Source organism: Vipera ursinii, assembly GCF_947247035.1.
Source record: "Vipera ursinii genome assembly, chromosome: 8".
NCBI lineage: Eukaryota > Metazoa > Chordata > Lepidosauria > Squamata > Viperidae > Vipera > Vipera ursinii.
In genome coordinates this window covers 20,660,015-20,678,732 of record NC_139519.1, presented here as the reverse complement: position 1 = coordinate 20,678,732, position 18,718 = coordinate 20,660,015, and the positions used below count along the sequence as shown (strand labels likewise).

At 42.1% G+C, this 18,718-nt stretch overlaps 1 protein-coding gene across 3 annotated transcripts in view; it reads right to left on the bottom strand.

Annotated features, from left to right (window-relative positions):
- NTM (neurotrimin) overlaps positions 1-18,718 on the bottom strand; it is a gene marked incomplete at its 3' end in the record, with an annotated part of 227,829 nt that overhangs the window by 76,660 nt on the left and 132,451 nt on the right. The gene's annotated exons all lie outside the window — the stretch shown is intronic.

Genomic DNA, 18,718 nt, shown 5'->3' with positions numbered 1-18,718 from the left:
ACCCTTTAAAGGAGCACCGCGGTTTGAGTGGTTAGGATGCTGGCTTGGACTTTATCAAGTCTGTGTTTGAGACCCAATAGCTGCCATGTGGTGGGGTTGAGCTCTCGTCCTTCCCTCCAGCTCTTGCTGGGGATATGAAAGGAGCCACCGACTGGGCATTGGCTAATCTTTTCAACCTGAAAGTGCCGCAGTGCTTCTGACAGGAGTGTGGCAACTAAACTAATCTTTGAAGGCCATGAACTGTGACATGGCAGATTCTGTTTCAGCCAGTTGTACTAAGTGTTTGAAAATAAATCTGCCCTTAAAATATGTCTATCTGATTTGGGCTAATTTTACAAATGTAAGAATTGCCCAAAGATTTATTGCACTTCTAAAAATATTGAGCTCCCCATCTGTTGTCTTCTCTGTCTTGGATGTGTGTGTGTGTGTGTGTGTGTGTGTGATGCTATCTGGGTAAATCAGGCATGTCAAACCTGTGACATCATGTGACATAGCACAATGTATCGTGACATTTTCCCTATTGCTGGCAATGGGGTGGGGGCAGTTTCAGTGTGACACATCTGGCCTGTGGGCTGGCAGTTTGACACGCCTGAGGTAAATGAAACCAAAATGAACTTGGTGTGATAACTACTTTGATCCTGCCAGACAGACAATCAAATGTTGCTTGCTTTATGCCTTACCCAGCAGAAATAATTTTGCCCTGTGGATTCCCAGTTACTGGCAGGATAGGACAAAATAATACAAGATACCTCCAAGTTTAACCATGTTCTAATGTTGTCTTTCACTCTTGTGCGGAAGGATTACCTTCAATATAATATTTTTACTGTACTCTCTTATGTAGCTCAGAGTAGTTTAAAAACTAAACCAGTGTGTCATGAACTCTCATCAACACAGATTATAGTCCCCACATTAATCAACTATCTTTCCTGATTGAACCAATTCACAGTTACAACCTTAATTGATACAATTTGCATCTGAAGGAAAATAGAAGTTGGGGAAGAACTGTTTTTATTGCCTTATAATTACAGGTGCCCTGTGTTTAACAGGATATTTACTTTAAAAGAACAGCAGCCCACACGATCCTTTAGCAGGAGAAGAATCACATCACCCTTCAAAGGGTGTGGAGATGAGATTGCTGTCCTCTCCCAAAAGAAACACAACCAGGATCTTCAGACTGTGCATTGTTAATTTGCTATACATTTATGTGATTTTGTTATGACCCAGGTTGCCTAGCCAGAGGCAGGCTTCAATAGTCTTTTATTTGTAGTCCTTTATAGTCCTTTACTGCTCTGCTAATGCCATGACAAAGGGCCCTACAATGGCCAGTAAAGTTCAACCCCAAACCTCACTAAATGTAGCCTCCTCCCGGTTAGTGCAACACAATCCCACAAAGAAAAAAAAAGCCAATAATCACCAAAGCCAACTCACAAAGGCAGAGTCCAAAAACAAGGTGCAAATCCACAAGGCAAGGTCTGCAAGTCAAGGTCTTCTACAATGTGAGCTCCAGAGTCACAAGGCAGAAACACAATTCAAAGCAGAGGGTTTTTTCCCCCCAAAGTCAGGGAAGTGCATGCCAAAGCAAAACAATTGTTCCCAACAAAGACACCCTTCCCCAGCCTCTGCTTAAATCGACAGAAGCCAGGTATTCCTCGTGAGGAGGGCTGGGGTGGCCTCCTCACCAGAAGCCTTGCAGACCTCCTTTGAGCTTGCCTCCGCTCCACTCTCTGCTCTCTCCTTGGTGAGTGTGGAAGGCAGCTGTTCCCTGTCAGAGGGGATCTGCTACCTCTCCTCACCATAGCCTGTCTGCTGCCAATTGTCCCAGGTTTGTGAGGACAGGCAGCTCCCTGTCCAGTCAACTACCTCCCCCATGCTGGAGAGGCCTGGGACAGCATCATCCTCAACCCCTGGATTCTCCAGACATTCCAGGATAGATGTGCCATCCCCATTGCATAGTCCCAGTCCCAAATCTTCCTCCTCCTCTGGAACAGGATTCAATGGGGCCATGACAGAGCTTATCGATCAGAAGGTCGGCAGTTTGGCGGGTCGAATCCCGAGTGCCGCGTAGCAGAGTGAGCGCCTGTTAATCGTCCCAGCTTCTGCCAACCTAGCAGTTCGAAAGCACGTAAAAATGCAAGTAGAAAAATAGGGACCACTCCGGTGGGAAGGTAACAGCGTTCCGTGCGCCTTTGGTGTCTAGTCGTGCCGGCCACATGACCACAGAGATGTCCTCAGACAAGCGCTGGCTCTTCGGCTTTGAAACGGAGATGAGCACCAGCCCCTAGAGTTGGAAACGACTAGCATGCATGTGCGGGGGAACCTTTACCTTTACTTATATATGTGCCACCTTAAAAATTCAGCCCGAATTACAAAAAGCATGGGAGAAGTGTCCAAAGTGTGGCACTCTTTTGATGCACAAAAGGGATGGAATTAAGGTTCCAGCTTTAATGGAAAAAATATTTATGCTTTCCTTTCGCCCCCTCCCCTGATCTTTGCTTGAAAAGGTGCTGAAGAAATGTCAGCTGTGATAATTAATTATTATGAACTGGCAATCACTGGGTTCCATTCAAACCATGCAGAGATGTGGAACTTGAAAAGGTTTGCATCCATCAGTGTCAGGAGTAAAGAAGGAGCAATGACACTGGGCCAACATGGTGAAGGAACAGGAATGACAGAAGAGCAACCTGCCATGAGTTATCCTTTTAATTTAAACATGGGAGCCTAGGATTTAACATGACAGTTATTATATGCTAATTAAAATGCTTGAATAATTAATCAAATGAATTATTTAAAATGCCTTCCCTGCAATGTAACAGGTATTAATAGGAGATGTCTACAATGCAAAATAATAAGTGCTAATAAATATAAACCAGGTAGCATTTAAAATAGAGCTGTGATCTTGCCCCAGCTACATCAAAAATGTTTTATGAAGATGCTGCCATTTCTGAAGAGCAGGCGGTAGAAGTGTGAACTCTGAACCAAAGCAAGAAAATAGAAAGGGAAACTTTTCAGTGCGAAAATTGGAGACGGGTAGAAGCTATCCATCCATCTATCCATCTATCCCTTTGGGGAATTCCTGCCTGCCCTACAATTTGGGTTTTCTCCACCTGTCTCTTGCACAGAGATGATTAAACATGGCAGTATGTAGCAGGCTCCTTCAGTCAGCAGAGATTTCCCCAGAGTGGAATGTGAATTCCCCCCCCCCCTTTAGACCTCATTTACTTCTCCATGAAAAGGATAGGAACATATCCTTGTTTTGTTCAAAGTTGATTATTGCCCTTTAGATGAGCTCAGCAAATAACGGTCTCTGGCACTATTCATCCCTACAGAGAAACTCTAAAACTTTGCATCTCCAGATCTGTGACAGATTGTTCCAAATGTCAAAGCATTGCAAGGGATCAAAGAGCATATGATGGGTGAAAACTCTGTCTGAAGACAGAGCATGCCTGGCTGGGGAATTCTGGGAGTTGAAGTCCTCAAGTTTTAAAGTTGCCAGGTGGGACACCTTGTCTTAAGCCAGGGGTGTCAAACTCAATTTCATTGAGGGCCGCATCAGCATTGCGGTTGCCCTCAGGGGGCCGGGTGGGTATGGCCAGGGTGGGCGTGGCCTACTGGGTGGGCGTGGCTAGAGTGCATATGGCCTACTGGGTGGGCGTGGCCAACTCTACATCATTGGCATCAAGGGTGCCTATGGGGGCCTGGGCAGGAGTGGGACAGATCTGAGGGTCTCTGGCAGAAGGAGGGTCTCTGGGCCAGGGCCAAGGCAGTGAGGGCCGTTCCCTCACTGTTTCCAGGATGGCTTCGGGGGCCACATGAAACCACTTTGTGGGCCGGATCCAGCCCCCGGGCCTTGTGTTTGACATGTCTGTCTTAAGCTATATAAAAATCTGCTGTGGGTCTCTCTGGTTCTATTCCCTTTAGGTCTTTATATACTTTTTGGCTTTCTGATAACCAGGCCTGTCTCTTGAAAACTGGTTTCATTATCAGCTGATAGCCTCTATTCTAAAACAACAGATTGTCCCAGGCAATATCATCAAACTGAATTGTTTCTAAGCACTGGGTGCTCAGCTGTGTTATCTAAAGAACATTTTCACCACATGCTGTCCATCCGTCTTTTCCAACCAATTCAATGAGAATATCGGCCAGTCTATTGTTAGTTGAGGATATTTCTCCCAAGCGGCATGTACGTGGGTTCTGCACAAGAAACAGAAAATCACTGTTATCGTTACCTCTGTGCTTCTTGTTGACAAGACAAGATGGAAGACCGATTCAACTTCATGGATTCTGCCCTGGAGTTTTTGAGACAAGACATTTTAGAGAAAAAGACTTTGTGTGTTAATGGCAGGGAAGTAGGTGCTGTGACTCTACAACTCAGCAAGCCTAGTCTAAATGCCGTGCTGATGGTCACAAATAACCTTTGTAAAGGTACGGTACAATATCATGCAGCTACAGTTTATTAAACTGAGAGTACACATTTCAAAACTGGCCCGGCACTGGAGAATTCTATTGGGATATTCCCAATACAAAAGCAGCACAAAGCATGTGCATATTTCACTGTTAGTTGACTCCTCTGTCAGGCCAAGGAAGAGGACAAATACAAGTTCCCTGAAGAGGAACGGAGAAGTGTGTGAATGCTTTCTATCTGATGCTTCAGCCTTGCTCAGTAGCTCCTTGGCTCCTCATTGGAAAAGGCATCTTCACAAAAGATTTGTCATCTATTGACTGTGTGGTAAATTGTGTGTGGGTGTTTCCCAAAGGAAGGTCAAGAGTTCCATTGTCTCCAATCAATAGATAAAACAAGAGGTTGGCCAAGAAAAGACAATAGTCTGTTTTTCGGAGCCAAGATTGAATAAAGAGCAATGAAAGACAGATCTCCTTTTTTAAGAGGCATGTCTGTATCTATTCACTTATTTATTTACTACCATAATTACTCTTTGTTCCTCTTTGAGAACTTTCAGGGACTCTGATACTCAGATTGATGAACTACATCAATACAACCTGAACTTACAGAAGACCTCCAAGGTCCCTTCCAGCTTCTATTCTATTCTATTCTATTCTATTCTATTCTATTCTATTCTATTCTATTCTATTCTATTCTATTCTATTCTATTCTATTCTATTCTATTCTATTCTATTCTATTCTATTCTATTCTATTCTATTCTATCCCATCCCATCCCATCCCATCCCATCCCATCCCATCCCATCCCATCCTATTCTTCCCTTCCCTTCCCTTCCCTTCCCTTCCCTTCCCTTCCCTTCCATCCCATCCCATCCCATCCCATCCCATCCCATCCCATCCCATCCCATTCCATTCCATTCCATTCCATTCCATTCCATTCTATTCCATTTTCTATCCTATCCTATCCTATCTTATCCTATCCTATCCCGTTCCATCCCATTCTATTCTCAGCAACATAGGAGATGTGATTTGTTGATTGGCAAGGATTGGATCCATCATATTCCTTTATAGCATTAACTGTACTGTTAATTGCATTTTTTAAAAAAAATGATCAGAAGCATTTCCAATTGCTCTCATTGTTTTGGGATGTGCTGCAAGATGACAGATGAGAAGACAGACGCCATATCTAGCATGACAAATGTATGGTCTCTACAATGTCACAATTTCAGACCAAACTGAGTTAGTCTGTCCTATGGTTTAATTTGGAAAAAAAACAAAACACTGTTAGTTTCTCTTCTTTCAGCTCTGGCATGTTTTACCATATGACCAGAGGATTATCAAACCAGCTTCATCGCCACTCCCACCAATCTGTGCACAGAGTTGCAATGCCTGAGAGCTGTATATCTGCTATACTGAATAAATTCTGTATAGCTGGCTTCAGAATATTGAAATAAAGGAGACATACGTTGCAGGCTTAATAGGCAATTAATAAATAATAGAAATTGCTCTCCCTCAAATGAGGACTAATGAGATGTGTCATATGTTGCAGAGATGGGTCTCCACGATTTCTCAAAACAAATAGCCTCCCTTCTTGTGTTTCCTTTCTATACTGGAAGACATATTATTATTTACATGCATCTCAATGCATGTTTTATGACAAAGAGTCACTGTAATTCATTGCTGTGTGAGGAGGGAAATGTTTTAATCACAGATTAGAAGTGTATTTATAAATACCACTATATTAGAGAGTGTCACCAGCTCAGCTCTCTAATAAAATCCCAATACTGAAGGCTGAGTCTAATATTCCTTACGCTAGGGAAATGTGACATTTATTTTTTCAGAAGATGTGTGTGTTTGTGTGTGTGTGTTTGTGTGTATGGCTTTTTTTGTCATGGAACGCTCAGAACAGAGTTCCAGCACCTTTTTTGAATGGAACCTTGTACCTTGTAGGGTAGGCAAGGCGGGTTGTATGACATGTGTGAGTTCCAGCACCTTTTTCTTTTACAAAAAAAAGCACTGTATATGAGTGTGTGTGTGTGTGTGTGTGTGTGTTATATATATATAACCACAACTTACTAAATTAAAAACCCCGCACAACAAGTGGTATGACATCGGATGTTGACGTAGTCAATCAAATTTGAAGACCATTGAAACGAGGACAAATGACGAGCTCTGGACACTGAGCACTTGCTTTGGGACACTACATGGCTCCCATCCAGTGCCTTGAATCATGCTCAGAAGTTTACCTGTATTATGTAAGTGCTGGTTGTGCAACAAAAGTGTTACATATGCATACTAAGGCCTGCCCAGGATGATCTGGACCAGATGCATCTTCTTGGAAGTCTTCAAGCGCAGTTCCACCTAAAAGCCATTTCCACAGTCCAGCTGTGAGGTGACAAAGGCACAACTGATGCAACTGATGGATCTGGCCACAGGAACCCTGGCCCACACTGCTGCCTGTTCTTTGTGAAAGAACCTGGAGTCCAGGAAGACCTCCCAAATTGTGCACTGCTTATGGTATGGGGGAGTGCTATCCACTTCAGAACTGAAAATGGAAAGTTCTTTGTTCAAGAAGAACTTGAAACCCAAAGACACCGAGTCTTTCCAGGGTGGAGTTTACACTGCTTTTCCCCATCCAGACCTCACCCACTGTCCAGCATGTGAACAAAACCTCAACAGTATCACCTGATCAGCCCAGAATCAATAAAGATGCTGCCCTTTAACTCTATTGTTCTGGAGGGCCCTTGGCTCATAGGGTGATCTCAGCTGGCCACTAAAGCATGGCATAATTGGTCGTATTATTATATGTTTTAGAGTAATTCATTAGGTTGCTTTTCTTGGTGTGTACTGCCCAGAGGTTGGGGACAGTCTTCAAATACTACAAAATTAATAACGGCACAAAATCCACAGGATGCAAAGTTCCGCTGTTTCATCGCAAGGAGATGATACTTTGCCTTTGTCATATCCTACAAGCCTTTGGAGCTGGTAGGGGTTTTGTTAATCCCTTTGTGAAATGTCACTGTGCAAGGAAGGAGTTCAGAGGGGGGAGAGAGAAAGTTTGAACACGGCTTCTTGTTAATACAAAGCTTGTCAAGCCCATCACCTAAGAAATGTAGGATGTCTTTATTAAGATTCCTTTATCTCTCCTGAGGTTGGGGGACAAGACTGGTTGATACTCTACAGAGATGTCATCATCCAGAAACTAATTAAGGACTGAGGAGGAAGTGGGCCAATGCACACTCCTGAGAACAAAATGTATTAGAAGCCGGAGATATTACCAGTGAACCTCAGATCAGAAAGGGCAAGCTGGGAATTTGATAATAACTCTTTGCCCTCCCCCATTTCTACCTGGCTTACTATGTCTCCACTTCCCAGATATCTTCTGTCTTAAGGTGCAAAGCAAATCCACCAATACTGCACTTCCGATGATTTTTCTTCCTAAACTCTTACGAAATCAGAATTGTGAGTTTTGTTTGGGGAGAATATTTGTGCATGCAAGGGTGTTTAAACATTTCTTAGGTGAGAACATTCCCCATGGTTTTGAGGGATGTAGAACTCAGTAGGTTTCGTCTAATGCTCCAAAACTGACCACGTTTCAGTTGCTTCATTGATGTAAGCAAATGTTTTAACCATTTTTTGTGTGTAAAAGGCCTTGAGGGAACTAAAGACTAAATGAACAGTAGCACTAATAACAGACTAACACAGTTGGAAGGGACCTTGGAGGACTTCTAGTCCAACCCCCTGCTCAAGCAGAAGATCCTCTATCATTCCAGACAAGTGGCTGTCCAGTCTTTTCTTAAAAACCTCCTCTGTTGGAGCCCCACAATTTCTGAGGCAAAGCCGTTCCACTGACTGATTGTTCTCACTGTCGGGAAATTTCTCCTTATAGATGGTGTGCAAGGCAGACTATAAAGCAGGGGTGTCCAACCTTGGCAATTTTAAGACCTGTGGACTTCAATTCCCAGAATTCCCCAGCCAGCTTAAAGTTACCAAGGTTGGACACCCTTGCTCTAAAGCAAGGGTCTTCAAACTTGGCAACATTAAGACTTGTGGATTCAAGAAAAGTGTTGTGGGAAGGAAGGGAAGGGATGGGATGGGATGGGATGTCTGGGGAAGTCAAGATTTTACAGAACTTACAAAGGTTTCCAAACATGAATAAATATATAAATTCCTCTTCTTTTGGAGAAAAGCTATTTGTTCTCCCACACAACTGATTGAAAGCATTTCAGAGATTGAGAGATAAGCACATTTCTCTGTTCAATTCCTTTATTATTCTATGGCTTTCCCCTTCAATGTATTCCACTCCTAGTGAATTCCAATGTAACAAGAAATATTTCTAAAATTAATTTTTCTGGAATTGGAGCATGAACAATTTGGCACAGCTTCCAATTTCTCTCATTGCGGCTTGCTTTGTCACTGCGGTTACCTCTTTATTACTGTGCAGATTTTTGTGGATCAAACAGCACAGAACACACACACAAACAAATTGGTTGTAGGTACTTGGATGCCTGCTCTGTAGCGTTCAGGAGTGTGCACATACACAAATGCTCTCTGGCTGCAGTTACACTTACATTTTTAATCCCTGCTTTTATCTGTATTATTTTTGGACTGTGTTTATACACACACGCATCTTTATTCATGAGCTACATCTTGTATTTGTGCGCATAAAATAGAGGGACCATGGCACATATAATTATTTTCTCAGTGTGTGGAATTTTATTAATGCACCCAACCCAGAAAGCTCGGTGCTTATTCCAAATGGCTATAGGCGCCTTGTGTGCAATCTGAAAACAACTGGACCACCACTTGAACACCATTGGCATTGACAAATTCGCCATTAGTCAATTGCAAAAGGCAGCCTTACTAGGAACTGCTTCCATCCTGCAACAATATCTATAATACCATCAAACATCCACATCTGCCTATCACAGATTCTTGGTAAAGACTCAATAGGTAGGCAAAAATGCCAAATGACAGTTGCAGCTCCCAAGGTCACGTGGTCGCCATTTGCAATTTTCCTAGCCAGTTTCTGACAAGCAAAGTGTAGGGAGAAGTCACATTCACTTAACAAGCGTGCAAGCCACTTAACAACTGCATTGAATCACTTAACCACGGCCAAAGAGGTTGTATAAACTGGATGCAACTCATTTAATAACCTCCTTGCTTAGCAAAGGAAATTGTGGTCATAAGTCAAGGACTACCTGTAACAGGGGTAGGCAACCTTGGCCCTTTGATGACTTGTGGACTTCAACTCCCAGAATTCCTGAGCCAGCCATGCTGAGGGGAAAGGGAGAGGTTTCCAAGCTGAGCCATGCTGGCTCAGGATTTCTGGGAGTTGAAGTCCACGAGTCATAAAAGAGCCAAGGTTGCCTACCTGTACTATCTCTTCAGATTTGGGCCTAATTCCAGGTTTGTCTCTGTGAAGGGCATTTCAAGTTTCATTGACAATCTGTAGTACTTATCAAATTAAATATAGATCTAGGATGTTGGTTTAAAAAAGGGGGGGCAAGTATGTAAGTACTTCAGAGGATTTACCATTCTATCATCATTATCAATAATGTATTCTCCAATGAATGGAAATCTTTATAAAACAATCTTCCTTTCTTACAATTAAAAATTGTCCTTGAAGAAAAAGAAGGGGAAAAAAAACATTTAAAGCTCAGGAAGGGCAAGAGGAATGGCGAGAGAGAAGCGAGATCAAAATAAAAGATCAGAATTTATACTCAAGACTTAAAAGTTTAATAATGCAACTGAAGATCAATATTTAATAAAGCAAATGATGGTTTTTTTAAAAAAACAACAACCCAAAACATTGAACAGCAGTTGAGGCTGATGCTCTGTTTTCAAACATGTAACTCTGAGTGGAGGCTAAATTGGCAACATGATCAGACAATCATGAAGATGTGGCACACAGTAAAAAAATGTGTCATTCATTCTAAATTAACATAGAAACAATATCCCAGTCAAAGCACTACCAACTCAAAACAATCAAACGGTAAACAACAGCCTAATCAAGAAACCACTGTGAACATTCCCTCCCAACATGGACAGGGCAGGTCACCTGTATATATACAGAGACCAAATCCCACTCCTTTCTGGCACTAATGATTCAACCTAGTTGGCTAATTAAAGGTCTGCAAGAAGACAGCCATGGACAGAGGACCCCACTGTACATTTTAGAAGTTTGTGACATTGGTTACAACTGAGATAGATAGATAGATAGATGATAGATAGATAGATAGATAGATAGATAGATAGATAGATAGATAGATAGATAGATAGATAGATGCATACATACATACATACACACAGAGATACATGGATAAATGGATATATAGATGGAGAAGGATGGATGGATGGATAGATAGATGGTGGAGGATGGATGGATGGATGGATGGATGGATGGATGGATGGATGGATGGATGGACGGACGGACGGACGGACAGGCAGACAGATAGATAGGAGGATGGATGGATGGATGGATGGATGGATGGATGGATGGATGGACGGACGGACGGACGGACAGGCAGACAGACAGACAGACAGATAGATAGTATATAAAGACACTGTGATTTGTAAGATGAGAACTCTGCAGCAACTTCAATTGATTTAATCGCCCCTTTTCTAACTCGTGGATTGGAGTGACCCAAGCATGAAATATCAAACCACGAATGGAAGTAAAAAGAGGACCGTATGAAATGACATCAGTCACGGGGAAACACTGCAAATCTCTACAGCACAGAAGAAAGAAATGAGGAGGGTAGACCATTGAGAGCCAGAATGGGAAAGTCACCAGTAGATACAGAAAGTCCTTGGCTTATAACACTTCATTTAGTGACCGTTCAAGTTACAACACGGAAAAAAGGGACTCAGGACCATTTTTCACACTTACGATCATTGAGGCATTCCCCCACGGTCATGCGATCAAAATCTGGATGCTTTGCAAATTGGTTCATGTTTATGACGGCTGCAGCGTCCCCTGGGGTCACGTGATCCCCTTTTGTGACCTTCTGACAACAAGGTCAATGGGGAAGCCAGACTCACTTAAGAACCCTAAGTGACACTAACTTAACAACTGCAGTGATTCACTTAACAACTGTGGCAAGAAAGGTCCTAAAATGAGGCCATACTCACTTAACAAATGTTTCACTTAGCGACAGAAATATTGGCCTCAGTTGTGGTCGTAAGTCGAGGCTTGACTCACTGTATTGAGCAAGAGACATCTGTCCGACAGCTGTCCACAAATTGGCTTGTGCCAATCAGATGTTCCGTTTTAACACATGGTTCCATAACTTGACTTCCTTTCATTATTTTGCCTGGCTTGTTCTCTATATAGTTTCGATTGAAACTTTTAAACAAAGAGATAAAGACAAAGACAAATTAATAGAAAGAACGGAAGAAAATGAAAGAAAAAGAACAAAAAGAGAAACCAAAAGGTCAGGAAAAGAAATACGAGTTGAAGAAAAATAGAAAAGAGAGGAAAAAAAAGTATAAAAAATTGGCTTCTCGTATTCTGCACAGCCATTATAAATGCTAATATACTTCAACCTCTCTCTCTAAAATTATATCATATTACTCTTCTTTCTATAATCTCTCCTACCTAATCATCAAAAGCATAAATCACAAGTTGATTTTTACAGTCCAGAAGCTGCTTGCAGTCGCCAATAAACGTAGATCATGTCTGTTCTCTAATCAAAGAAGTCAAATTTATCCATTTCAGCATACCTAATCCTGATTTTGCTAGGGAGAGGAAAAACCTATGATAGGGGTCTTCAAACCTGACCCTTTTATGACTTGTGGACTTCAACTCCCAGAATTCCTCAGCCAGGCACACTGGCTGAGGAATTCTGGGAGTTGAAGTCAATACACCTTAAAGCAGGGGCGTCAAACTCAATTTCATTGAGGGTCGCATCATCATTCCGGTTGCCCTCAAGGGGCCGGGTGGGTATGGACTGGGTGGGCGTGGCCTACTGGGTGGGCGTGGCTAGAGTGCACATGGCCTGCTGGGTGGGCGTGGCCAGCTCTACATCATTCGCATCAAGGGTGCCTATGGGGGCCTGAGCAGGAGTGGGACAGATCTGAGGGTCTCTGGCAGAAGGAGGGTCTCTGGGCCAGGGCCAAGGCAGTGGGGGCCATTCCCTCACTGTTTCCAGGATGCCTTCGCGGGCCACATAAAACCACTTCGCGGGCCGGATACGGCCCCCGGGCCTTGTGTTTGACATGTCTGCCTTAAAGCATGCTAGCTGGGGAATTCTGGGAGACCACACACCTTAAAGTTGTCGTTGAAAAACACTGATTTAGGAACTTTTGGCTGCTGCAGCTGCTTCACTCTGGCTGATATTTCAGGGTGATGGGTGACTATATAACAGGGGTCTTCAAACTTGGCCTTTTTATGGCTTGTGGACTTCAACTCCCAGAATTCCTCAGCCAGCGTGCCTGGCTGAGGAATTCTGGGAGTTGAAGTCCACAAGTCATAAAAGGGTCAGGTTGAAATCCACAATCCATAAAAGGGCCAAGTTTGAAGACCCCTGCTGTAAAAGCTTGTCACACCCCAACTCTCACCCCCTCTAAATAGCCCATTCTTGGGTGCTTTGATTGTCAGGAGGTCCTTGCAACTTTAAAGGCAAAGGAATACTTAACTAAAGATCTTGAGTTCTTCTGCAACCCCGCTGTTCTGTATCATTAAACCCAATCTATTGTTCCTGATATGCTCCCAGTTATCCAAGAAAATGCATTTGCCTCTGACTCTCCCACCAGAGGCGAGAGATGCAGGTGACAGATTAGCAGTGACAACTCCGCCCTCTGGAGGCAGCTGCTGACTGCATTTGATAAAAAACGACAACCTAACAAACTAGCCACAACTCGGAAAGTCTCTCCTGAGTCCCTTAGGTCTGTTTCCTTTGACAATGGATAGACTGCAAGGGCAAAGAGGAAATTTACCGGTCCTTTTTTTATTATAATTATTATTATCGAAGGAGTTCTTTTTCCCGCTCAAACAATATTGCAGCTCAGCTTTGTATTTGAAGAAACCATTTCCTGCATTAGATTTACGGATGCAGAACTGTCACTCTGCTGAGACAACAGTTGATGGGGCTGTCAAGGGCTGGGCTGCTTTATTTCTCCAGCTGGACTGAGAGTCAAAGATAAAAGATGAATTCACACTGTTCAGATCCTCACCTCTATGCCTGGAACACCCAGTACAGGTAGTCCTTGAGCTACAACCACAACGGAGCCCAAAATTTACGTTGCTAAGTGAAACATTTGTTAAGTGAGTTTTGGATGCTCAAGTCCAAAGAGGAAACCAGAAGGGGAATTCGGCTCATGGGAACAACAACCACCACCACAACACAAAGATCTACTATCTATGCATATCTACGCAGAACACATCTAGCTAGGAAAAGCTTCGGAGAAAGTTGGAGGCATCTTCTCTAGAACATCGGCAGACACCCCAAAGCAAACCTTTCTCTCCCAATTTCTCTTGAAACCTCTTCCTTTCAGCAAGTGAGTAGGATTTCAGAGTTTCCTTGTCTTTACCTGAGCCACAGAGTTGTGTTATGGGAGCAGACAGGTAATTAACTATCAAACAATAGCCAGGATTTAAGAGATTAACTGGGACACAGAAGAAATGGGAAATCTCATTTGGACCAGACAAAAGTGGTTGGGAGCGATTATTTGCTTCAGCACAAAAGAAAGGACCAGATAGCCTAAAGAAGCTGATAAGAAGCTGAAAAGCCAAATATCTCTCAAATTCTTCTTCTTGTGTTTCCTTCCATCGTTGTTGTGTTTTTTTATCATGCAAATGCTTGTGTCTAAGTGAGATTAAGGACTGGGGTTCTTCACAAAGTCCATTTTCATCAGCCCCGAGATAAGGTGGACTTTTCTTAATCTCTTCTACAAGATGAGAATATTTTGCAGCACAGGGACAAATACAAATCTCATTTGGCCTCTACCTTTTCTTATTTTAGAATACACCTATCGGAGAAAGGCCGTCTTTCCAAAACTTTAAATGTACCGTATATGCTCGGATAGAAGCCGATCTGTGGATAAGAGGACCCCTGAGTTTTTAAGCAAACTATCATGAAAAATGTGCTCCCCAAATAGTCAAACCTTGAAGTTTTTGAATGTTTTAATTTTCACAGTTGGCTTATCTGTGAGTAATCCACGGATTACCCATTTTTCATGACAGCTTGGTTAAAAATCCAGGGGTCAATTGATCCAGAGATAGGCTCATCCATGAGTTATCAGAGCTGAAGAAGATTCTTGGATGAGAAGCAAAAAACATCTTCAAAGAAAAACAAGAAAGTCCAGTTGTCTCGTGAAAAAGCACCTTTGGGTTAACTATGACTTGAGTGTTTTTAATTTGTTTTGGTCTTTGACTGTAATAAACATTGACTTCATTTGAGTATATATGGGCTATACGGGCACTTAAAATAAGGCAAGAAACTGTTGTGTGTCAGGATTCTTGAGGATTTCGCCTTGAATCTGATTTTAAACTGTAGACTTCTTGATAGCAATTACTACAGTAAGATAAGTTTGGGGTACTCTTGTTTCTTCTCCATCCCCAGAACTGCATACTATTTAGCTTGCATAAATGTCTGGAGAAGCTGAACATGCTACAGTGGCAATTTGATTGCCCTTCATGAAGGAATTGTCCATTGGTACTTTTTGTTGTTGTTGTTGTTGTTGTTGTTTTTCATCTGAAGGAGTTTGTGCTTTTCTAAGAAAGTTTTGTCCTTGTAAGATGTCTTCACAGCTCTATCATCATACTTTTTCTCTCAGGCTCTTGCACACAAACTCAAGCGATCTCCACTTATCTAAGGTGAGCTGACCTATTGATCAACCATCAACTCTACTTTCTTGTTATTTATCAGTAATCTATAGCTGAACACTTTGATCGTGCTGAAATCAATATGTGTAATGGGCTGTGAGAATAACCTTGGGAGACAGGAAGAAGAGTCCCAGACAATAAACAAAATCTGAATGCAAAGGAGGGGTGGGAGATGGAGAAAGCCTCTCTGAAGGGGATTCTTCCTCGTCCTCTGGAACATAAAGGTAGAGGAGGGGGATAAGCAGATGGCTAGGGGCTATTTTGATGAATATCTGCTCAGATCAGTGGCTGTTGTAAATGATAAAGCTTCACATGCTACCAAATAGTAAATCTAAAAGATGAGGATGAGTCGAGATGTCATACCCTTTATGCTCTGCTATTTGGCAACTGGGTATATTTCTGCAAGATGCTTTTAATTTTTCGGCCTTTACAGGCTCACCCCCAAGTCCCCGAACTGTGGCAACTAACTGTATTTGTGTAATACTGTATCACTGCTTTTTGGAAGAATATTTACACAATTCTTAAGATAACTGATATATCATCATTTCAAGAATGAGACCATGAGCTAAAGATAAAGATTTTGCTCTTCAGAATGCACCAGTCTACTTTTCCTTGAATTGTTCACACACATGCATGCGTGCATGCATGCACACACACACACACACACACTACATAAATTGAGCACAGAGTATATAATTTTTCATTGTAGATGTGAAGCATAGAAATATCTCAAATTGCTCTGGCTCTTGGCACCAGTGGCTGAGTTTGCACAATCAATTTAACATGGTGTTTCTTTTTAAAGTAATCCATTGAACAGTACTTGAACTATAAACTGTTCGAATAGATTGGATTTACACAATATTTTAAACCATTAAACAACAATAACAAAAATCACCTTAGTCGGCTAAAACTAGTCAAATATGGCACGTCATGGGTTACTTGTCTGCAACTCACTTGATTAAGGGTGGTGGACAAACCCACCAATATCAGGGTACAGCCTGGCCGTAGCCAGCATCCTCATCATGTAGAAAATCTCTCATTCAATCCTAGTCAGGACTGACAAAGGTATACTAAACTGTTGGAAAAATCTGCCATTGTTGTGTAGACAGAAGATGAACTAAACTAAGCTCTTTGTGACTTTGTAGGACATCTTCTGCTGCAACACTATTCAGAGCCATTTATGCAGCCAAAACACAAGGAAAACAAATTTACATGAACACCTTATGCAGTCCTATAATTCCACATCTTGTTCCTGAGCATTGTAGGAGATGACCAGGCTAAGCCCGAGGGAAGGATCAAGCACATCATTAGTCTTGAGCCATGCTGGCGCAGTGGTTAGAATGCAATATTGCAGGGTAATTCTGCCCACAGCCAGGAGTTCGATTAGGACTGACTCAAGGTTGATTCACCTTTTCATCCTTCCGAGATCAGTAAAATGAGAACCTAGATTATATAAACTGCTTAGAGAGGGCTGTAAACCACTGTGGAGCAATATATAAGTTTAAGTGCTATTGCTATTGCTTCACACCCACAAGATATCTAAGTCCCACCCACCTTGCATTCTTTTGACTCTTATCTACCGCCAATTGGCTTTAACCATTAGTAGTTCAGATTCTTGTAGAGAGTGTTAGTATAATACAGTATGATAAATGTACTGTTAGTACAAATGAATACAATAAATCTGTATTCATTTGAACTGCCTGGCTTCCTGATTTATTGCACCTGACAAGCATTCAAGTTAAGTTCACAAGTGTCAAAATTCAAAACGGTAACAAATCTGTGTGAATAACTGTGTAAAAATAACAACAAAATATGTCACTGCTGCGGGTCACCAGCTAAAATAGCCATCATTTTCTCCCAATCGCCTGCAGAATGAAGTGGTTATGTGCCCTGTTATTGTTGGATGGCTATTCAAGGAACGTCGGTAAATTTGATAGCACTAAAAGGTCTCTTGTGTTTGTGACTTCCCAACCCCCTTAAATTCAAGGGGGTGGAAAAAGACACAATGCCTCCCCTGCTTATGGAGGCCATGAATGGAGTGGTAAAAGAGGGTGAAGAATAACATCTCCCCTTAAATATACTTGCACTGAGGAATCGTGCAGGGAACAGCCGGTTATTTCACCCACAGCAGATGGTAAGGTATATTTTCAGCACCATGAAAGATTATTATCAGACAATTATGTTCCCCCGCCCCTACATCTTTCACTGAAAAGACAAATATCACTTTGTAAATATCACTACCAGATATTGCTAAGGAAAGAGATAAAGTGATGCCTATGTTACAATGAGTATGTGGATGGTGTTTATGTATTGTTTTGGAAATGAAACAGGGTACCCGCAAGCTAGTTTTTATATCCTTCTAAAGAATATTTAAGGACATGCTTTCCCCCACTTTGAATTTCTGATGCCGTGGACACTGTCTTAAATTTTTATGAAAGGTAAAAGGTAATGGTTTTCCCTGTCCAGTTGTGTCTGACTCTAGGGGGCAGTACTTATCTCAGCTTCTTAGCCAAGGGAGCCAATGTTTCTCAAAGACACTTCTATGGTCATGTGGACAGCATGGCTATACTCCAAAATGCACAGAACACTGTTATCTTCCCACCAAAGGGGTACCTATTTCTCTACTCGCATTTTCATGCTTTCCAACTGCCAGGTGGGCAGGAGCTGGAGCAATGACAAGAGCTCACCCCATCACATAGTGCTTGGGTCTCAAACTATCAATCTTCCAGTTGACAAGCCCAGCATCTTAGCTGCTAGGCCCCTGTGCCCCCTAACAATCCTCAATTTGACATATGTTAAAAGGTTTGGCCTAAGGTAAAGCAAGGCTTGGGATTTTACATTGTACTAAAGGTTAGCTAACTGTGGTGGCATGTAGTCTGGATTCCCAGGAGGGAGGGGCTGCATTTCAGAGGACCAGTTTGGCTGGGAGGAAGAGGGTCATTAAAGCTTTTCCCCAGAGATTTTCAGAGCGCATCATTTGGCATTTGGCATTCATTTGGCAACATTTCTCCCAGTGGGGCAAAGAACAACAAATAACACTGTCTTTCCGGTCTTTGTAGCCTGAAATTTATTCGTCCATCTGTTATTGAACACAGCACAATTAGATAAGTTGTGCGGCACCTGAGACAACAGTTTGCAAATGCCTGGAAGATTTGTGAACTCTTGCCATTAAAACAAAAACAAAACACAAAAAAACCCCATCTTAATAAATTAAATAGTTATGATTTTTTTACGGTTCCACAGTTGTTGCTTTTTTTCAGTCTGCTTCAGAGATGGCCACAATTTATTCAGGAGACTTTGAAAGCCACATACAAATTTACCTTTCCTAGGTATTACAATATTCTGAATGCTCCCAGTTCCAATTAACTTCAAAGCCAAGCAAAAGCAACTTTCAGTCTAGATAACTAGTTACCCTCCTCCTTCAAAGAACAAGACCTTGTAATACCTTCCACTGACAGAACGTGATGCTCTCTTGAGGAAATCGTATATCTTC